The following is a 15035-nucleotide window of genomic DNA, read 5'->3' on the forward strand; positions in this document are numbered from 1 at the left end:
AAAATTAAGTAAAATGAAAGCAAATTAATCATCTCATCTTTGTAACCTGGTCATTTTTGTGGAACCCAATTATTGTGATGACTTAGGCCTTATGGATGTTAAAGAAATTTAATTTAAAAGAGCAGCAAAAAGTGCTAAGCACTGCAGACAGTATGAAGACTAAAGTCAGAGCAGAAGTTCACAACAAACTCCCAAGATTAAATATCATGTTTTACTTCTAATAATATACTGTAATTTTCATAATTAGGTTTGCCAAGAGAGTTTCCTTCTCTGCTTTGCAACAACAGCCACAACCAATAAGACAGTTTGCAGTTAGCATAAAATTTTTGCGAAGTCATAACTGAAGCCAACTGTGAGGAGTTAGAAAAGGATCTCATGATAATGAGTCTGCTAGGTGATAAAATGACTTCAGTTTTAACATAAAGATAGGCACAATAATGCAGATGAGGGGAAAAAAAGACAAATAATGAATAGCAAACACACAACACTAGGTTCCAACAGGATACTGCTACAGAGGAAAGATCATGTGGACACTAGAGGCAATTCAGTGAAGACTTCTGCAAAATATTCAGCAGCTGATGGAGTATAAAACAAGCAGAACATTTGGCACTATCAAAGGAAAACAAAAAGGAATTACACTAGTGTGTATAGACATGGAGCATGTAACTCTGGAATGATAAAAGAGTGAGAGAACAGTAACAGCACCATCAGCACTGCAGAAAGGCTTACATGTACAAAGAGGCAGCAGTGAAGTTTTGACAACAGAAAGAATATGAAATTCATACAGGCTGATGATGAGAATCACCAGACTGACTAGGAGGCAAGGAGTGTTCAGTCCTTTACCTGTGGGGAAGCAACAGAAAAGACAGCTGTTTTTGCACACAGCAAACAGCACAAGGGTGAAGTTAAATGGCAGATGATGTGTTGAATGTCAAAAATACCAACAAGTTAAAAAATAACTTTTCAATTAAAAATCATATTATTTAAATAGTCATCAGAATCAACAATGGCTACTATGTTCAAGAAGGAAAACTCTCCTCAAAAAGCTTCTCACCCCTGGTAGCTCAAGCCACATGCCAGTCAAGGCACTGCCATCTTCTGCCTTCCTCATTTTTGGAAGGCAGCTCCTTACAAGCAGCCTAATTCTGCAACCAAGACTGGCCACAAATCCATAGGGATACACTGATCCTCAAGCCCCACTGCAAGAAACTCAACATTTTCATCCCCTAACAAACAAATGTATTTCAGAGATGAAAGACTCATCCCACCTAGCTTAGAGCACTTGAATGAGTCATTGGTGACCAAAAAGCACCGTCTCCTTCACCCTCCTTGTGCCAAAGGGGAGACAAGCACCATGAAGCCACCGACCTAACTGGACAGACAAATACCCAGCAGATGGATTGTGCCACTGGCTCTGCACTCCAGAGGAAAGATTTACCAACCTGAGGGAGCAAACAAACCCAAGCACAAAACACATTTGCTCTCAGGCCTCTTCTCGCCTTTCAGTTGTGTCCTCCTCCTCAAGAAACTGGGGAAAGAAGCTGGAACAGAGCCAGAGTGAAAAGCCAGAGAGATGAGAGGGACTGCATCCCTCCTGCCCTGCAGAAATGTCCAACCAGTTCTAGCCCCACAGATGAGGTCCAGGATACAGATTCAGTTGCAGGTATCACTCTCCAGCTCCTCCCACTGAGAGGGATGTTGTGGCTTCTTACCACTTAGGACCTTTTACACCAAGGATTAAGCTGAAGGTTTGTTCCCCGCTGGTGTTTCCACTTCAAAGAGCTGCTACTGTGGATACTAAAGCCTTTGAAAGTGACCTCACTGCACAGTCCTGAGCATTAAATGAGGTCTTTAAAAAAAAGGAAGGGGGGAGAAAGTGGAAAGTGCACTGGCTTTATAAACACATCAGTGGGGCTACTTACAAAGCCTTTCATGACAATGTGACAGAGAAAATCTTCGAGTTTTTAGCCACCACCCCAACTTCCTTAAAATTATGGCAATAAAGTAATCCACTCCCAGAGTGTTTCCCAGCATTAGCAGCGGGGGAACTAAAATACCCAAGGGAATTGTAAAAAAAAAAAAACACAGACAAAGCAAAAAAGTTTTTAAAGACAAGCACTAGACTCCAGGACAGCGGCGCGCCGTGCTGCCAGAGCATGTTCAGCATGCCAATAAGGACTGCAGCACCGCAATCCCCAGCACCAGCAGCCCACGCACCGGCGTCCTCCTCTGCACAAGCCTCGTGCCAGCTGCAGGAGGTGCCCCAGGCCACAGCACCTTTTGGCTACGGGGTGAGGAGATGCAGGTGAGAAAGCTGGCATGGGTCTCCTCACAGCCACAGGTGAACGCAGCCAGCCATCACAGAAATCCCACACGTGTTGTCACAGCCTTTTAAGTAAATACGAGTGAGGCAGTGCTGAAGTCCTGAATCATTAACTGGGTGTGGAGGTATGCTCCTGCCAGCAGTGAGCCTGCCTGTCCTGCCAGGGGCACAGCCAGAGGGGTCTGCTGACAAACCAAGGCAGCTCTAGGCTTGAAATATGCATACAGCTGCTGGTAACAGCACTGCAGATAGTGAAAAGTGGAGGGAAATACCCAAAAAAATATTTAAATGGACTAAAATAGGGCTTTGCCAGTCCCACGAGGCAGCCACTTTACCCACCTAGACATTAGCAGCAGTGTCCCACAGAGAGCTGCCAAAGACGACTGGGAAGGCACAAACCTGATCTGCTGAAACCCAGCATGGAAACATCATCCTTCTGAACAACCGAAAAGAATGGAAAACTTGTCACTTGGAAACTGTAGCTCAGTTTTAGACTAAGTTCAAACCACTGCCTATGACACCTGTAAAGTACATAAATCATGACAGATTCAGAAAACTAAGGACTGGGGGACTGTGCCATTTAACATACCTGAAGTATATATAACAGAGCAGTAGGGGGAAAAAACCAAAACAACAACATAAAATTCCTCAGAAACTCAAGTTTAAAAGTATTCAGTCTGGATAAGAGTGAACACTAGAGGGTTAAAAAACCAAAAATTCATTTGCCAGGCCTCTTAAAAGCAATCATACACAAAAATAAAAACATACTGAAAAGCCGCCTTCAGAATTCCCACAAAAAAAAAAAAAAAAGAAGAAGCCTTTCTAGCCAAATCCTAGCTTTCTCCTTCCATAGAACTACCACAGGTAAACCTTCCTGCATTTTTCCTTACTTGTACTCTCTAATTCTGTCTACTATCAGAGGTGCTGTATTCCCTGCAGGAGAGAAGATTTAACAGCTCATGAACCTCCAGACTGACCTTGTCTCTATTTATGAGTTCAGCAATGTATGATACCCAGATCTTCCCAAAACACCTCCCAAAATGTTTATCATCCACTCAGAAACTGATGAAAAAAATCATTGATCTAAAGTAGAAAAAATTAATAGACTCTGATATGAACCATCTGTTCCTATTTCTTGATCCACTTCTTTATGCAATAACTGTATCACTTAATCCCTCCCACTGCCTATATTAGCTATTGTTTTTGTATAACAAAAATCATAAAGGTGAAAAATTATTTTTTATGAGTGCGTGTATATTATGTATGCGTGTAAGTATTCGTGGGCATATATCTAGGTATGAAAAAGAAGGGAGAAAAGAAAAGGAAAAACAAAAGAAAAAAAAAGAAAATAAATAATAAAAAGAGCATGAACCTCTGTGTTTATCAATTTGTTTACAGCTGAGCTCTTCTAGCTGGCAAAGTTTCAGCATCACAAGCCCACCAGGTCTTTTGCCAGACTTGCGGCTCCAGGAATCCTACAAGTCCTCGGCTGCAGCAGCAGCAAACTGGCAATTCTCAACAGCTTTAGTAATCATCAGTAGCACAAAGAGTCCCCGACGTAATTAGTATTTCCTTGTGTTAGTTATAAGGATTGTGCATATAATCCCCTGTTAGGTATGCTCTTCAATCTTCAGAGACCCAGACTTTTCCTTTTTTAGCACTCCTGAAAAAGGGAATGAAGAACTTGACGTTGCCAGCGCTATCGGAGAGAGAGCTCAGTGTTTTAACGGCCCGATTACAAAGGAATAATAAAAAATTGTGGCGATTAAGAAGTTGCCAGATCCCAGAAAAGGGATGCATAACTTCTTTCTCCTCATGAACTCTCTACTCCAAATAGAGCCAAAAAAGTTTGGTTTTAAAAGACTTTTTAAAAAGAAGACACTATATATCAATAACCAACAACTGTCGCTGCATTTGCTAATAATGTATAAGGAGATTAGTTTAATTAGTCAAACAGTTAATACTGCTATTATTTGAACTAGTTTTCAGCACTGACACTCTCTTGAAATGAGTTTTATTTTCCTCAGGCTATAATTTCAGCCTGTTTACAACCAGTTACATAGCACTGGTGCACATTAGTTAACCATAATACATTGTATTAAACACATCAAATTAGCTTCACAATCACAGGTTTTAAAAAGAAAATACATACTAATAAATTTTTTAAAAAGTGATTTAGCTATCTTTTGCTACAATTTTGCAACAGTCATATTCATAAAAAAGGGCAAAAATAATTTGACTTTTAAAAAAGTGTTTCTTCCCTGGAAGAGAAAAAACAATCCTCAAAGTCAGAAATTTCTAGCACAGTATCACTAATAGCTATCACATGAAATTTAAATATTAGCAATGTCTTAAAACTGTGTGCAAAATAATCTATTTCAATTAAACACTCCATTTCTCATCTCTCAATATTATAAAAATGGAACATTTTACAGAGCTTTTACAAATAAACACAGTACAGACTATTTCTGATACATTTCTGAGCAACAGAGAAGATAATTCATTCACAGCTGAGGTGATACCTGAGTGCTAGAAATCCCACGCAACATTAAGAGCCATTTTTCTTGCTCAGAAAGAAAAAAAAATTAAAATGGTACCACATAATTATCTCACATTTCGGTAAAATGTACATTTACACACTAAGAAGTTGATTTGCCTTTATAATTGCTCTATTGCCAAGCACTATACTTCAGGACCTCTAACTCAATAGAAAATTCTATCTTCAGAAAATAGAGTAATTCTAAACAAAGTCATTATTTCTTGAAAACAGACAGACTGCACATTGGAAGGTTACCACACTAATATCTCTGATGAAATACACAGAGCAATTAAGCAGAAAGATATTACTAAATTAAATAGACACCAGAATCTGGTCTGAAATACTTTTAATACCAAATAAATGTAAATACATACTACCACCTCTACTCTGTAAGCTGAAGGTTCATTTACCTAATCATATAAAGTAGTAGTATATATATGCACTTTGACCAGGAAATAATTTTTATAAATCCTTTTGTCATTTGAATGTCTGTCAGTAGTTTGATACAGCTACTTGACTAAGTGATGAATGCAAATTTTCACTTTGGTAGTCAACCATAACAAGATAACTCCAGATATTGAGATCTACAAGGTACAGAAACCAGACACTGAAATTTTCTGAAAGTAAGAGATGTCTCAAAACAGGAAACTGAAAAGTTTTCTCTGAGAGTTGTGCATGAAAACAGTTTTATTTGCAATAACTAAATATTTGTCTCATATCTTACAGAGAAATCTCTTGAAAAATATTATTTTACTTGCTTCTAATTATCAGTCTTTGCCTCGCATGCTTAACACAGTCTGCACACAAACAACACATTTAAGCATCAATAGCGATAGAGTTAAACATATATATCTATACCGTATGGATTTGTAATAATAATGCTCTACATCCTGACATTTGTTTCATTTGTTAGCAGATCTTGAAATTCTCAAAAGACACAAGGTTGTTTTGACTTAGAAGACTGCAGCCTTCAAAAGTCACTGGTTCATGAACTGAGTATGTGTCAACAACCCACCACAGGTCTCCAGCAAGTCCTTGGCCGGGGAGCAGGGAAGTCATATCAACCTTCCCTGAGCAGGGTCAGCTGTGAGGAGTTGGGAGGGGACATCAGGAGTCCTGAGTGCATGTCCTGTACTTCTCCTTGAAGAACGGGAGGGGCAATGGACAGTGGGTCTATGGACAGCTGGGCTAGAAGGGCCTACTTGCCACAATACTGTTAAAACTTATGTAACTCGTTCCTAGGATAAAGGAAATCTTGAAACTTTCCCCCCAAAATTACATCATCAAAAGTTCTTTTTAGGCAGCAAAAGGTTATTCTACCTGCTTTCTCTTTAAGAAATTGATCTTTAGTCTTCCTGAGTACATGTATACATGTATAGTATTTTTTCTATCAACATCTTAGCTGAATACAAGTATGCGATGTACATGGCTATTACAAAATAAGAATACAACATTTTCTTGTCTCACCAATAGGCAACCTTAGCAGGAAAAAAAATTAAAACCCAACTGTAATATGTACAGTACATATAAAGGATGCTGCTATAACACAACTGAAGTCAGCATGTTAATTTGGGTCACTAACTGGGTGACATCCTGAAAAGGTACTGAGTACCATCAATGCATATGGCAGTGTGAGAAAGTTGAAAAGGCTTCAGCATATAACAGGATGAGGAAATGTTCTCAGAGCCCTCCTGAAACATGATGGTAAAGTTTGCCTTCTATCTAAAAAATAATAGTAACAACTGAAAACTACTCTATTCTTCCAGAATTTTACAGACTTCTGCTCTCTCTAGAGCATTTAACATAAACCTTCTCCATTCCTTACTGAGGCTCCTCCTCTGAAAGAAAGTTGATGTGCCTTAGCACAGAGAAATCATTGCTCTAAAAGCCAGCCTGCTCATTAAATTATTCTGCTAGCTGTGTGTTCTCTCATTAAAAATGTATAAAGATCAGATAATTGCAGCACATATTATTAACCTTGTTTTCCTTGTTTTCATGTACAGGTTCTGTTTTGCTGCCTAGACAAAGACCTGGAAAGGGCAGTTTTCTACAATAAACTACAATAAGCTAAACTACATTATGAAAAATTCCCCTGGCTTTCATTGAAGAGCACAAGGAATCACAGCACAGTCAGAAAACCCCTATAGTTTTATAACAGGGTAAAATACCGTAATCTTGTTGTATACTCCTACAAATCTAAACCAGGCAGTCTTGGCTTCAGTCAAAGCTTCTGATAGAGAATTATTTAGATCAGCCAGTCTAATTCATCTAAATCTTCAAACATAGCTGCTATAAACTTCACAGATTTCCAGGTTGACTCCTTCTCCTTCTTAAAGCTAGGCTGCACTTCCAGACAACAACCCAGCTAAAAATCCAATTAGGGTAGCAGCACTTCTGAAACACACTGACCTATTTCTTTTTTTACTTGTTTTAATATGCATATACTCATGTTCTATTTCTGAAGAGAGCTATTTACACTGGAAATTAATACCCTTTGAAAACAAGTTACCATAAAATCCACCTATTTCACCCAAACAGAATCCATTCACAGAAGAAACAGTGTTTCCCTGACTCCCCCAAGCAACACATACAGTATGCAGTACACTGCAGCAAACTCTTGAAACATTGGATAAAAGACAACGATCCTCCTACCTTGTTTAGCCCTGTCTATTCGACGCATTCCCAACGTGAACAGGAACATCTGATACAAACAAACAGCCACATCTTCCCCATCGCATCATGGTAACTAATTCTGACACGAAACAATGAGCAGCCTGTAATGTTTTGGGTTTTCTACTCAGAAAGCCTTGTGACTTATCGGGGGATTTTTCCTCAGATGATGAAGCAGACACAGCCTAAACTCTGTTGCTGAAAGACTGCAGCCCTTCCTTCTCACAGAGCCCTCCCAGCATATGGCAGCCAATCACACCCAGCTTCGTCAGCCCTACTGCTCTTAAACTGATCCTAACGGGATGATTGACACAGCAACACAGCACTTCTAATGTGTAAAAACAATGCATCCATACCAATGAACCAGGAATTTCCCTCGCACAGGGAAGGAGTTTTACTGGTGAGGCAAAGCGATAGCTCTGTGAAATAACACACACAGCAAAAGCAAACAACTCCCTTTCCCTCCACTGCAACAGCAGCTTCAGCATTTCTTGCACAAGGATTTTCAAAGCTTTTGCTAATCGTAAACGCGTGCACAAACAACATTTCTGAAACTGCAAAACTGCAGTGGTGCTGTCTTGTTTGCAAAGGTGAGACATGCTCCATAATAAATCAAACTATCTGTCTTTTATTTTAACATGCAGCCAAAACACGCTCTGATTGAGGCAGCAATATTCTCATTTTAATACTGCATAATCTGTGTCTGCATTTAACAGCAATACAACCATAACATCTTTTTGATTATTTCAGACCGGTTGTTAGGGGCTGCAGGTATGGGATGCTTCTCAACAAAAACACAATCTGTGTGATGGTGTTTTAATTCATATCCATGGCAGGCAAATCCCATCATCAGCATCTAAACTGAAGTCCATGCAATTAGCTCGCAACTGATGTTCATTTGTGTCAAGGTTCTGGCAAAAGGACTACGATACCAGTTGCCATTTTCAAGTCAAGCTGTGGGCAGCTCAACACGCTTGGTGCACAAGGTCTGCTGTCAACCAGTTTTCCTATAAATTTTTCTAAAGTTTTAAAACATGAGAACAAAGCAGCCAAAGATTATTAAACAAGAGTTGCAATTAAGAAAAATACAAAAAGGAGCTTAAGCTGAAAGTCAATCTTTATCCAAAAAGGGATAAAGATTGCAGGGTAACCGTACTTTAGGCAGCAGTTTAGGCAATTCAAGACATTACACAAAAAATGTGTAAAATGTGTTTAAAATGCCACTAAAAGTTTAGAAATATGAATAGACAAGAGGAAAACAAAGCTCTCATTCACTGGCAGCTCTGTCCCAAGGCCCCATTGTTTCCTGTGGACTATTTTGCATATTATAAACACAGCTTCCCAAAAATCCATTATTCCTCTATCCAGCAAGCAGCAACTCTCCTTTGGGTTCCACCATCTCCCACAGAATTTGTGAAAACCCTCCCCTTCCAGGCATGGCTGAAACGTGCTTCTGCCAAGAAGGTTCCTGCCAGCCAGCCCTTAATTTCTGTTCAATCACCCCCTCCATTCCTCTCTATTCTGCCCTATATTAAAAAAAACCCAAAACAATCCTCCTGAAAAATCAAATAGTTGATTTTGGTGGGTTCAAGAGACCCTGGGGACAAGGGTGGTAACTCCACCCATTATTAAGATGGCCCTTGGTGCATCTCATCAGGATTTTCCACATTCTTTTGACTCTGCCAAACTTGAGCTGCCCTTGTTAAAAATTTTCCATGCTGGACATCTGCTGCAGGATTTATTGACTTTTCTGCCAAAACACAGTTTGCCTATTTCTGAGATAACCTAGACAAAAACATGTTGCTCTGCCATCCTTATAACTCACTGGGGAACTCTGGCTCCTCTGCCCATGTTGGGGTAGCCTTGAAATTTGGCAAAGTGCTTTTGTGATGTTGTTTTTCAGGGTGTTTTTTTTTATATATGGAGGGGTTTTTATATGTTTTGCTATGCATATGAAAATATTTTCCTATTTAACAAAGCTTTAAAACCTGCTAATATTCAGCTGACTCACAGCATCTTTTTAATTTTTGTTTCTGATCCCCACAGTGCAAATCTCGGAAAGTGTTCTGCAGTGCGCGTCTGATTCCTTCAGCCATCCGTCCATATGTGGCTGGAAAGGCACCAGCCCCACAGTGCGACTGAGCATGTAATGGGCTCAAGTTACAGGAGATTAGCAGGATTTCCCCTGTAACTGCTGCTCCCATCTGCCAGAGACCAGACATTGGAGCTGACAGCAGGAAGACAACCTCGCCTGTTGCTCCCATGACCCTTCGGCTGGTGCCCCACAGACGTGTGCGGGAAGAGCCCTTCCGAGCACACCGCAGAGGGGACTGTCAGAACGGGCAGGTGGGCCAAAACACACCGCGAGGCTGGGCAGAAGAGGGACAGAGTGATGAGAGGGAAAGGGAGGAATAGTTGCAGGGTCTGGCTGGTCTAGGCGAGCAGGTTACAGCACAGAGGAAGGTGGTGCCCCTGCCAGACGGGGCCGAGTGAGCAGCACAAGCAGCCCCAGTCAGCAGGAGCTGGCTGCCCTCTCACAGACCCAGGCACATCCACACCACATCCCCACCGAGAGCTTCTGTGGCCCATTGGTTAACTCCAACTTGCAAGTTCCCTCAACCCTTCCCTGCCACAAACCCAAGGCAAGTCACTACTAACACAGCTCCTGAAAAGGCACGGGCTCAGCACTGCCTGCACAACCCAATTTCTTGTGCCACTGCTTCACAGCGAACACACTGCCTTCAGCCCCTGCAGAGCTCTAACTGCAGTCAAACGGGGCTGGGGGCCTTCCAGACAGCATTCCTAGGACTCCTGCATCACAAACACAAAGCCAGCAGCCACACACCCACCCAGATCCTCATGTGGGTTATTATGTTATAGGTTCTCCCATGACAGAGGATCAGAAGACCCTCAACCCGATGGGGCATGCTGAAAATACATCACATCCCACTTGTGAACCCTTTAGCTAAGACCCATCAAAAAGCTCAAGAGAAAATTTCTGTTCTTCCTCAGAACTGGCACTTGAGAAGTACCAGAGTAAGGCATGACTTCATTCAAGCAAAAAAAATATAAATTAAAAATAATTACTCTGTACGTTGAGGAGTGAGTAGTTCTCAAATGGAGATGTGCCATGTACCCATTCATTTTTCACATCAGTTACAAAGAAAAAGGCCAGAAATTCAATTTTCAGTCTGATTTATACAACCATATTATGTATATAATTGCAAAACAATATCATCTTAGAGAAGCTGAGAAATTCACATGTCGAACTCAACAGAGAATAACAAAGGTAAATTCCCAACTCAAAAAATGCCATCTGCTCTGCCTGATATGCTCCTGTAATTAATGAATCAAGGGAAAAATGCTTCTATCAGTGACTATTACACACAATTTTCTGAATAGTCTTGATACAACTTTTGGAGAAAAGTGAACTATTTTGGAAGTAATAAAGAGGAGGAGAACTGAAAAATGCAGAACCCACACAGTTATTTTTTCCTTCCTTACTCTTGAATCACAGCAATTAGGTCTAATTCCAGAAGCAACAAAACTTGTCAATTTAAAGGGAGTTTTGCAAGAAGGATGGAACATATGTAACACTAGCACCGAAGTCACCAAGCAATTTATGTGATACTCAGTTGCAGCAGGTTGATGATTTTGAGCTGTGTCTAGATGACCTATGGCAACAGTGATGTTTTGGTAAGTTTGGCAAAGACAAAAAGAACTGTAAAGCCATTTCCTGTGTCAGTAATAGACTCTTCCCTTAGTAACTTCCCACAACTGTTACTACAAGCAAAATTCAGCTTTGGTAGCTATGGTCTGAATGACAGCATAAAGAAAAGTCAAAGCAGCTGCCAAGATTTTCAAACTAGGCACTCATGCATAATACCACTGTTGCCAGCTTTCGCAAAACACCTCAATATCTATATTGGGGCTGAAGGGATGGTGCAAATCATTATAAGATAAAAATTTAGACAGTAATATCAAAATTTCAAGTTACTAATTGGGAACAGGTTCTGAAAGAATGGGTCTAATTTTTGTTTTAAAAATAGGCTTAATCACAAGAACTTTAAGTCTGGCTTTTCAACTGTTTTAATTTCCTACCTCCCAGACATCCCAACATCTCCCTAACCTAGGAAAACTGGAGATTGTGCACAGAAAGGAAAACAATTTTTATCATATATATGCTGAGACAAATATAAAATGGAAACACTCCACAGAAGCAAGCACATATTCAAGTTACATGTTAGGAATCAATCTTACCAAAATTAAGGTAGCTCCTGGAGGCTTTCCAAATGCTCCCTTCTCCTTCCGCTGCTTGCACAAGGAGTTTAAGCCATGTCTAAATTGCAAGATCCAAACACATGGGTTCAGGCACACATCCAGTCTGCATCCTGACTTTATTTTAGGATGACACCAATTCCCCATCAGGATGAAAACTAAGTACAAGTGCACAATTCCTTTAGAGGGTGGTTCCAGCTGGGAAGGGTGATGAAGGCATCAGGCAGAGAGGAACTGCAGTTCACATCCAGTCCACTCAGGCTTTTGTAGCTAAATGTTTGAGGCACATACACCAGGTGCCATGGAGAGCTGAGCTGCCTCAGGATTGTAGCCTTATGCACTTAGCTCGAAATACATTTGACCAAATATAAACAACCACATTTCACTGAGTCACTCTACTCCCCCTCTCTCTTTATAGTCACTGAAGAGAAATAGGCATTTGTGGGCTGTGATTCATCCTATCCCAAAGTAGCTATTCTAAGAGATTCCATCATACCCTAAAAGCATCTGTGTTTCTGTATTGGTTACCTGAGATGGTCACCCTTAGGCTTCTTCTTCTAGCATGCCCTTCATTAAACATGTAGGAGATGAAATCTTACTACAGAAGAAGCCTTATTAGGAACATAAATATTTAGATATTTCAGTTACATACACTGGACAGCACTCTAGATTTTCAAAATCAGTTCAAATGACTAAAGACATTAGCAGAGAGCTAAAGGACACCTGTATTTTGACAATGTACACTTACAGCTTTGGTGTAAATCCTCAGCTTGCCATAAGCATGTTCCAGCTATGTTGCTATATAAGCTACATAAGCTTGTTCTCTAAGCTATGCTGAACATGTTCCAGGGTTTTTTTTCCCCTGACTGAACAGCAATCTTTGCACTCACTCACGCTTTCCTCCTCTGAACAACTGATGGACACGAAATCAACCTAAGAGGAGTCGAACCGGGATTCTCCTCTTGATTTCCTTTTTTGTTTCCAAGGGGACATTTCTGGGGAGAGGGAAGGTTGGTAAAATAACCATTATCTTGCTGACTCTATAAGGCAGATACTATAAACTGGCAAAATAATAAGCTCAGAAAAATAAATTGGCAAACCACCTACACTGCCTTACTCTTAGAACACTGACTTATGCAAAAGTTTTTTCAGGAAAGTGATTCTGTTTTTCTTCATGACAGCTGAATAAAAAGCAGTTTTCAGTTTGCTCATCTGAAACACCAAATCATAGAAGCATTAAAACTGAAATTTTAATAAATCAAACCCAGATATCTAGCTTCTCGTAGATGGCCTAGGGAATTTCTGTTGGCCTTCAGTGGCCATCACTGGAAGGACTGGGTTACTGGTATGTCTTATATTTGCCATCCTCACACAGATGTCCCAGATATAAAATTGTCTAGTGCCATTTTAGATGCCATATATTTAGATACCTGTACCCATCCAAAAATGCAACCATTTCCTCAGAAATATTCCTATCAGAACAGATCTTCCCAAATCTTCCAGCAGAATGTAAAAAGTTATATACAAAACAGAAAGCCTTTATCATCAGCTCCTGAACCCTGTCCAGAATATGTTTTATGAATCACAAGGAATCACAGTGTAAAAGTACAAGCACTATTTAAGCCAGAAACATGTATCACAAATTCAAGATAAATCTCTCTCTGCTAACTGACTTTATGTCCCCCTCATTTGTACAACACATGCCAGGGCCAGGGACTTACCTGATGGAAGCCTCCTTGAATTCAGCTGAAATAAACACCAAATGCTTAAGCCTTCATAAAAATGTATTGCAAATCCACGTGGTTAGAAAGAATACTTCCCAAATGTGTCAAATGAAGAAGAAAGCAAGTGTTTTACCTTTAGGTTTTTAATACTCAGCTGGAAACAATGCAAAGGTGCAATCCAGCCCTACCCACTGATGCATAAATCATCTTTAGTGAGACCCCCATGTACTGGGAAGTTCTTCCATCACTGATAAAAACATGCTCCTTCCTCCTCAGACCCCTCCATGACTAATTTCCTCCATACCCATTGTTCTGGCCTCAGATCTGGAGTAGTTCCTATTCAAAGCCACAACAGGAGGAAACCATTTGATAAATCACCTTTTCATAAAACCTACTAACCTCAGCCACAAAGTCACGTGGGAACAGGAAAACCCTCTTGTGTTTCAAGGAATGTAGTGGAGGATGCATATACCAAACTTCTGCTCCTTATCTTGGGGATTTCCAACACATTGGGAAGACACAGGAGCAAGAGTTTTCCTCCAAGAAGCTCATAAATGACTAAAAATTAGTACTTCATGTAACTATATGAGAGATGTATTCCAAGTAAGTTTTCTACATGCAAACACAGTATTTTTTAAATCTATGAAGATTCAGTTATCAGCTTCAAATATATTTGAAATCATGCATATAACTCAAGCAATGGCTCCAAATAATGCATCTTTAAATGAGTGATGCAATGAGAACTCTCTAATTATCCTTTAAATCAAAAGCTCAGTTTTATTAATCCATTTTGAACCCAAAGGGAAAAAATGCTGCTGGAACTAAGCTACATTTTGAATTTTCCCATCTTTAATTAGCACAAAAATAATTTAACTTGCTCTTTCTAATTCATTAAAATTACGCTATTGTTTTTGTACACTACTGTAATACAGGTGTAAAACAACCTAATTTAGGAGGTGATGCTGCCTCCCATTTCTCTACAAGCTGCCTCTTAACAGTCTGAGTCTGTAGGGTAGATGCTCAGGGGCATGCAGCAAAATCAGCAAGCAATCTCCACTGTAAGCAGAGAAAATAGGCTCCAGGAAACTTCACAGAAAATGAAAGCCAATTGGATAATTTTTGTTTTTCAAAATCAGTAAGAGCAGCTTTCAATCCCTCACCCCTTTACAGCAATTAATAACCCACACATGTAGGAGCAGAGGACTCTATATAATTAAAAAAGCATTACCTTGGCAAGAAGAGAGGGCCTGGAATATGTAAGTGCAGGGTTTTATTTCTTTCTGTGAAGTATGGATGACAGGTAGGAGAAAGCTATGCCAAGTGAACTGTTGGCAAGCAACTAGTCTTTTGGTTAACAGGCAGCTCTGTTTTGTGAAGTCTATGAGTTTGTGCTCACTTAGACAAGCTTTTCTTTAAACATTAGACTTAGATGCATTCAGTCATGAGTTTTGCACCAAATTTCCATTTGCACCTCAAAAGAGGTTGCTTTGTTTCAGCTTGT

At 40.0% G+C, this 15035-nt stretch overlaps 1 protein-coding gene across 11 annotated transcripts in view; it reads right to left on the minus strand.

Moving 5' to 3' along the window:
- The window catches only part of MBNL2 (muscleblind like splicing regulator 2), a 106869-nt gene that overhangs the window by 82724 nt on the left and 9110 nt on the right, over positions 1–15035 (minus strand). Inside the window, exon 1 of one of the 11 annotated variants that reach the window (XM_064712456.1) lies at positions 11793–11810. The exons of 9 other annotated variants lie outside the window; for them this stretch is intronic. The gene's annotated coding sequence lies outside the window, so the exon portion shown is untranslated. Of the gene's footprint in view, positions 1–7514; positions 7746–11792; positions 11811–15035 lie in introns of those variants that run through there. One more of the 11 variants, XM_064712451.1, reaches the window with a different exon arrangement.

Source organism: Zonotrichia leucophrys, chromosome 1, assembly GCF_028769735.1.
Source record: "Zonotrichia leucophrys gambelii isolate GWCS_2022_RI chromosome 1, RI_Zleu_2.0, whole genome shotgun sequence".
NCBI lineage: Eukaryota > Metazoa > Chordata > Aves > Passeriformes > Passerellidae > Zonotrichia > Zonotrichia leucophrys.